The sequence below is a fragment of the Crocuta crocuta genome, unplaced genomic scaffold, assembly GCF_008692635.1.
Source record: "Crocuta crocuta isolate KB4526 unplaced genomic scaffold, BGI_CrCroc_1.0 scaffold142, whole genome shotgun sequence".
Classification (NCBI taxonomy): Eukaryota; Metazoa; Chordata; class Mammalia; order Carnivora; family Hyaenidae; genus Crocuta; species Crocuta crocuta.
Genome location: NW_027528892.1, coordinates 1,958,444 through 1,966,006, shown reverse-complemented (window position 1 = coordinate 1,966,006; position 7,563 = coordinate 1,958,444). Strand labels below are relative to the sequence as shown.

The window sequence follows — 7,563 nt, the reverse complement described above, 5'->3', positions numbered from 1 at the left end:
GCTAAACGTCCTGCGAGGCACAGGACAGCCCCCCAACTCCCCTCCCCCACACCAGACAGCAGACAATTATCTGGCCAAAAATAACATCTGAGGTGAAACACCCTGGTTCAAAGTATAAGCCGCACCCACCGTACCTCGAATGTATTCACGTTACTCCCACTTCCCAGGTGGTTTCGTCCAGGAATCAAAGTTATTAGCGGGGTGTAGGAAGATACGTCGTCACAAGCCCCCAGAGCTAATGCAGAGTGAAGAGAAACCCGGGCCTTCCTCTTTCCCACCTCCATCCACCCCAGCGACCCGGCGACCTTAGGCATCCCGCCCTAACCTACCTCCGCACACCTTCCCGCCTCCAGGGGACCAGCTCTCAAACTGCGTCTGGAACTGAAATGTCTCTGTTTATACCGAGCGAGAAGCTCCTGACTTCCTGTTACCTCATCAGCCTGACGATTGGTTTAGAACCATAGGATGAACAACTTTAAACGGTCGAGTGGATTAAATTTCCCGTTGAAACTCCATCAAGAGAAAAAGTCATTTGTGAAATAAGTCTCTTTGGAGCCAATATTGGTTCTCTTGGTCTGGTGAATTGTTTATCATATGCCCAAGTGCTCGAAGGAATCAGAGAACGGAGAGCTGCAAGTTTTAAGCATTTTGGGTCAAGGTTTTACTTAAAATGAGCTGACAGGTAGGCACTTAGAAAGCCGGAAGTGGCACGTAAGTGGAGAAAAATACGACATCCTTTCAATTGCATAAGCCACGCTTTTCGTTAAGGCTGAAGGCAGCAATACAACATCAGGTCAAGGATGTGTGAGGAGATGGTAGGCTGGTATCAAACCAATGATTTCATCTAGCGCAGGGGCGCCTGGGCGGCTCAGTCAGTGGAATGTGAGACTCTTGACCTCGGGGGTGTGAGTTTGAGCCTCGTTGGGTGTAGAGATTACTTAAAAATAAAAATAAAATAGAATCTTTTTTTTTTTAATTTTTTTTTTAATGTTTTATCTATTTCTAGGGGAGAGAGAGAGAGAGAGACAGCATGAGCAGGGGAGGGTCAGAGAGAGAGGGAGTCACAGACTGAAACAGGCTCCAGGCTCCGAGCCGGCAGTCAGCACAGAGCCCGACGCGGGGCTCGAACCCACGAACCGCGAGGTCATGACCTAAGCGAAAGTCGGACGCTCAACCGACTGAGCCACTCAGGCGCCCCAATAAAATAGAATCTTTAAGGGGCGCCTCAATGGTAAGTTGGTTAAGCGTCTGACTCTTGATCAGCTCAGGTCATGATCTCACGGTCTGTAGGTTCAAGCCCCAAGTTGGGCTCTGTGCTGACGGTGTGGAGCCTGCTTGAGATTCTCTCTCTCTCCCTCTCTCTGCCCCTCCCCTGTTCGTGCTCTATCTCTCTCAAAATAAGTAAGTAAACATTTTAAAAAATAAAAATAGGGGCGCCTGTGTGGCTCAGTCGGTTAAGCGTCTGACTTTGGCCCAGGTCATGATCTCACGGTTCGTGGGTTCAAGCCCCACGTTGGGCTCTGTGCTGACAGCTCAGAGCCTGGAGCCTGTTTTGGATTCTGCGTCTCTCTCTCTCTCTCTGACCCTCCCCTGCTCACACTGTCTCTCTCTCTCTCAAAAATAAATAAAAAACATTAAAAAAAAGTAAAAATAAAATCTTTGGAAAAAAATAATCTAGCTCAACCAAAGCTTTAACATTTTAATTCCAAAGTACTGAAAAATGAAAAGTAATTATCGATACATGAGGAATATTAGTGATTTTTAAAAACTTTTACTATTTTTCAATATCTTGGGATTAGTATCTTAAAGCTCTGCTCAAACTAGATTAAATCACTGATTTGATATTTACCCTTTTATAAAAACAATGAAAAGCAGACACACAGGGCACCTGGGTGGCTCAGTCGGTTAAGCATCCGACACTTTTTTTTTTTTCATTTTTAACATTTTATTTATTTCTGAGAAAGAGAGAGAGAGAGTGCAGGGGAGGGTCAGAGAACGAGGGAGACACAGAATCTGAAGCAGGTTCCAGGCTCTGAGCTGTCAGCACAGAACCCAATGCGGGGCTCGAACCCATGAGGCATGAGATCGTGACCTGAGCCAAAGACGCTCAACCGACTTAGCCCCCCATGTGCCCCAAGCATCTGACTCTTGATCTTAGCTCAGGTCATGATCTCCTGGTTTGTGGGTTCAAGCCTCACATTCAACCCCTGCTTGGGATTCTCTCTTTCTCCCTCTCTCTCTGCCCCTCTTCTGCTCATGCACTATCTCTCAAAATAAATAAATTCAACCTCAAATTTATCTTAATAATGGATTTCATGATTCTCTTAGTGTCCAATACGTGACCCTGTATATGTCCGATAAAGACACATAAATGTAGATATAGATGTACAGATATGAAGCTATGCATGAACATAAAATTGAGTACTTAGCCACAAGCCAAAAATATGTAGTAAATGTTTTGTATATATTGTGTCATTTAATTTAGCCACCAAAGGAAACTATTGTAGCCTTCATTCTTTGATGAAGAAAATGAATTCTGAATTTGCCACTGACCTCTCAGCCAGCCTGTCTGAAACCTAAAGACCACATTCTCACAGCACTGCTATTGCAGAAGCTGTTGTTACAGTAATAGTACTGATGTTATAGTTATACTATTTTCTGTATCATTATCGTTTATTTCATACTTAACATCTATTTGTTGGCCATTTGCATTATATATTAAGCTAAGCAATTGATATGTTACATATATATATTTTTTAATTTTTAAAAATGTTTATTTTTGAGAGAGAGAGAGAGAGAGCGCGCNCATTTGCATTATATATTAAGCTAAGCAATTGATATGTTACATATATGTATTTAATTTTTAAAAATGTTTATTTTTGAGAGAGAGAGAGAGAGAGAGAGCGCGCGTGTGTGTGTGTGTGTGTGTGAGAGAGTGGGGGAGAGGCAGAGAGAGAGGGACACAGAATCTAAAACAGGCTCCAGGCTCCAAGCTGTGGGCACAGAGCCAGACATGGGGCTCGAACCCACGAACCATGAGTTCATGACCTGAGCTGAGCTCAGGAGTTGGATGCTTAACTGACTGAGCGACCCAGGTGCTCCTCTTTTAAGTGTTTTTGGTTTTTTTTAAAATTTTTTTAATGTTTTATTTATTTCTAGGAGAGAGAGAGACAGCGTGAGCAGGGGAGGGTCAGAGAGAGAGGGAGACACAGACTGAAACAGGCTCCAGGCTCTGAGCTGGCAGTCAGCACAGAGCCCGACGCGGGGCTCGAACCCACGAACCGCGAGATCACGACCCAAGCGAAAGTCGGATGCTTAACCGACTAAGCCACCCAGGCACCCCTCTTTTAAGTGTTTTTGAAATTCCTTTTTTTTGTGACCACGAGGTGTAGACTTCTGTTCATCCTGAAGAACGCTACCGGTCTGAGAGATCTTGCGTCTTGAATCTTACGGAATTTATGTTTATGATTTTTTACGTATATTTCCTCCTCTCCTTTCTAATTTTCCGCTAGAGTTGGCCCCAGATTCTTCATACTTTCCTGCTTCTGGAAGAGTCTCCATGTTTTATTCCTTTTCTCTAATTTGTTTCNGCTCTGAGCTGGCAGTCAGCACAGAGCCCGACGCGGGGCTCGAACCCACGAACCGGGAGATCACGACCCAAGCGAAAGTCGGATGCTTAACCGACTAAGCCACCCAGGCGCCCCTCTTTTAAGTGTTTTTGAAATTCCTTTTTTGTGACCACGAGGTGTAGACTTCTGTTCATCCTGAAGAACGCTACCGGTCTGAGAGATCTTGCGTCTTGAATCTTACGGAATTTATGTTTATGATTTTTTACGTATATTTCCTCCTCTCCTTTCTAATTTTCCGCTAGAGTTGGCCCCAGATTCTTCATACTTTCCTGCTTCTGGAAGAGTCTCCATGTTTTATTCCTTTTCTCTAATTTGTTTCTCTGTTGTGTCCATGAATCCTGCCTAGCATGTTATTTCAGCTATTATATGTTTTTCTTAATTAATATTTGCTGCATTTAAAAAAAACATTTATTTCATTTTGCTGATTACTTTTGTTTCTTATGTTTATTTGTATTTCTTGGATGGCTGTTCTAACAGCCCCGTTTCTGAAAGTATCTGCAATCAGCTCTTCTATTCTCTGTCCATTGATTTAGTTTAATGAACTGGCTCCTTATCTGGCCTGTGAGTTAGAATCTCCTGGGACAGGATGATTTCTCAGTTCTGGGGAATTTTGTGTCAGGTGAACATTCAAGAGTTCCTGCCGCCGTCTCGTGTGTCCAGCCCGGGTCGGCCCCACAAAGAGAATGATCCCAACCGTAACATCAGCAGTGCTGAGGCTGAAAAATCCTGGCATCCGGGGTGTTGGCTGTAGCCGATTAACCAGGTGAAGTCTAGTAAACCAGAGGCTAAGCCGCTGTAGCGCCAACGCCCTCAAGGAGAGGAGATTAATCTACAGTTAATGCTGCCTTTGGTACAGTCCCACCAACTAAAACCTCAGATCAGGGCCACAAAGTTAAGCCCCCACCCCCACCCCCCGGAAACCAGCCCTGGAAGAAAAGCTCTCTCTGCATCTGAGGTTCATCACAGAATCCCCAGGAAGGCAGAGAAGAGTCTGCCCGCGGCTTTGCCCCACCCTCCGATCTGTTGGTGGCTTGACTTGGTCTAGGGTGGGGTTTCAACAGGGTGTTTAAAGCACCCAGGTGATACGGAATATTACTCAGCCTTAAAAGGAAGAGAATCCCATCACTCACTGCAACACCATGAGAACTAAATGAGATAATCCAGACACAAAAGGATTCAACACGGAAAGCAGGACAGCGGTTGCCCGGGGGCTGGGCCAGTCTGCGGATGGTGGCATGGCTGCTTAACGGTGTGAATGCCCTCAGGGCCACTGAACTGTACCCTCAAACATGGATACAATTGTAAATTTCATGGTACATGTATTTTACCACAATTTAAGTTTTTTTAATTAATTTTTTTCAGATTTTATTTTATTTTATTTTTAATATTTTTATTTATTTCTAGGAGAGAGAGAGAGAGACAGCGTGAACAGGGGAGGGTCAGAGAGAGAGGGAGTCACAGACTGAAACAGGCTCCAGGCTCTGAGCTATCAGCACAGAGCCCGACGCGGGGCTCGAACCCACGAACCGCGAGATCATGACCTGAGCGAAAGTCGGACGCTTAACCGACTAAGCCACCCAGGTGCCCCTTTCAGATTTTATTTTAAAGTAATTTCTGCACCCAATGTGGGGCTCGAACTCATGACATCATGAGTTGCATAGTCTACCCACTGAGTCAGCCAGGCTCCCCTTAATTATATATTTTTAAGAAGACAGTTGTTGGGATGCCTGGATGGCTCAGTCGGTTAAGCGTCCGACTTCCGCTCAGGTCATGATCTCACGGTTCTTGGGTTTGAGCCCCGCGTCAGGCTCTGTGCTGACAGCTCAGAGCCTGGAACCTGCTTCATATTCTGTGTGTGTCTCTCTCTGCCCCTCCCCCACCTGTCTCTCAAAAATTAATAAATGTAAAAAAGTAAAAAAAAAAAAAAGAGGAAGACGCTTGCTTGGGGAACTTGACTAAGGAGGGACCATGGCTGGATATGTGTCCACTTCCCTCTGTCTTACTCAGGTGTGCCCCTCACCTGCCGTCTGTGCACCAGCAACGTCTCTGCTCATCAGGACTCCTCATTAGTCACCAGGACATCTGGAGGGTGATCTGCACCTGCAAGGAAAGCCATCTCTCTTCAAGGCCCCACACCCTCCACTAGCCCTCTGCAGACAGTCACCCTTCTGTCTGGGAGGTTGACGTCATGCTGGAGACGTCACCCAGGCACTCAGTCAACTGTCCTAGTTAACCCCAGCCTCCTACCTAGAGCCATCAAGGCACCAGACATGGGACCTTCCGGATCGGTCCCAAAGAGAATCTGAAGCAAACTGCTTTAATAGGGATAAAGGTAGGCATCACGTAATGATAAAAAGATTCCTCCAGAAATGTACAAAATTTATAAACTTGTATGATGATAAGACATAGGTTCAAAATATGTGCAAGTTTAAAAATGAATGAACTTGGGGCGTCTGGTTGGCTAAGTCAGTTAAGCATCCGACTTTGGCTCAGGTCATGATTTCATAGTCTGTGAGTTCGAGCCCCTTGTCAGGCTCTGTGCTGACACCTCGGAGAATGGAACCTGCTTCGGACTCTGTGTTTTTCTCTCTCTCTCTCGGCCCCACTCACACACACTCTCTCTTTTAAGAATAAATAAACATTTTAAAAAACCTTTAAAAAATAAATGAATGAACCAAGGGCACCTGGGTGGCTCAGTCGGTTAAGCGTCTGACTTCGGCTCAGGTCATGCTCTCACGGTTTGTGAGTTCGAGCCCCGCATCGGGCTCTGTGCTGACAGCTCAGAGCCTGGAACCTGCTTCAGATTCTGTGTCTGCCTCTCTCTCTGCCCCTCCTCCACTTACACTCTGTCTTTCTCTTAAAAATAAACTTAAAAAAATTTTTTAATGATCGAGGTGTGGATGGCTGTCTGAAATCGGAATTGTAATCAGGCTGTTTCAGGAGATAATCCACGACCCGCGGCCTCCAACAGGGTGTATCCCCCACCCCCACACCTGACCCTATCGGTCTTGACTTTGCGGCCACCACAACTTCCCATGCTAATTAACACAAGAAATCATGGATTATTTGAAAAGAAAGATTTTATTCTCTCCACTTTGCTCCAGACTTCCTCTCATTTTCCAGCTGGGGGAGACCCAGGGGGCATGACGGAAGGCGAGCTCACTACTTGGCAGGATCTTTTCGAGTCAAGATATCAGAGACTCTCAGTGGTAAGTGGGATATTCGTGTCGTGTTATTCAACACCTCATGTCATGATTGGGATGATTCCAAAGAATACAGTCACTTTGGGGCGCCTGGGTGGCCCAGTGGGTTAAGCGTCTGACTCTTTATTTCAACTCAGGTCATGATCTCAGGATATGAGATTGAGCCCTGGGGCTCCGTGCTGAGCATGTAACCTGCTTGGGATTCTCTCTCTCTCTCTCTCTCTCTCTCTCCAACCCCCACACTCTCTAAAACCCCACACTCTCTAAAAACAAAACAAAACAAAACAAAAAAATGAAAACAAACAAAGAATGCAATCTCTCTGCATGGCCTGTGGAAATATTCCCTGATTGCATCAACTAAACGGCTCCAGAATTATTCTTGAATTTGTTAACAACGCTTTATACTCATTCCCAGGATAAGGCAGCGAAACCCGAGACAGTCTGAGGACTTCTGAGGAAAATTCTGCCAACACTCCAAATTTTCTACGTGGGATTTGGGGATGGATTTTTCCTTTCAAGCTCTTAGCCTCAGCGGAGGGAGCGAGACGGGCTCAGGAGGCTGCAGAGAAGGGGCGGGGCGGGGGCCGCAGGGCCGCAGGGCCCGTCCCTCGCTGGGAGCTTTCTTGCTGAGCGGCCCGCGGCTGTGGGAGAGAAAGAGGCGAGTTCTGAGTGGTTCTGTTCACTGCCACCACCCAAGCCGGGCCCTTGAGGCTGGGGACGAGGAGGGGGCT

The 7,563-nt window shown here is 46.1% G+C and overlaps 1 protein-coding gene across 1 annotated transcript in view; it reads right to left on the bottom strand.

Moving 5' to 3' along the window:
• Nucleotides 1-394, bottom strand: part of LOC144225765 (zinc finger and SCAN domain-containing protein 5B-like) — a 6,981-nt gene extending 6,587 nt beyond the window's left edge. Inside the window, exon 1 of the mRNA XM_077757035.1 lies at nucleotides 330-394. The gene's annotated coding sequence lies outside the window, so the exon portion shown is untranslated. The remainder of the gene's footprint in view (nucleotides 1-329) is intronic.
• Between the last annotated feature and the right edge of the window lie 7,169 nt (nucleotides 395-7,563).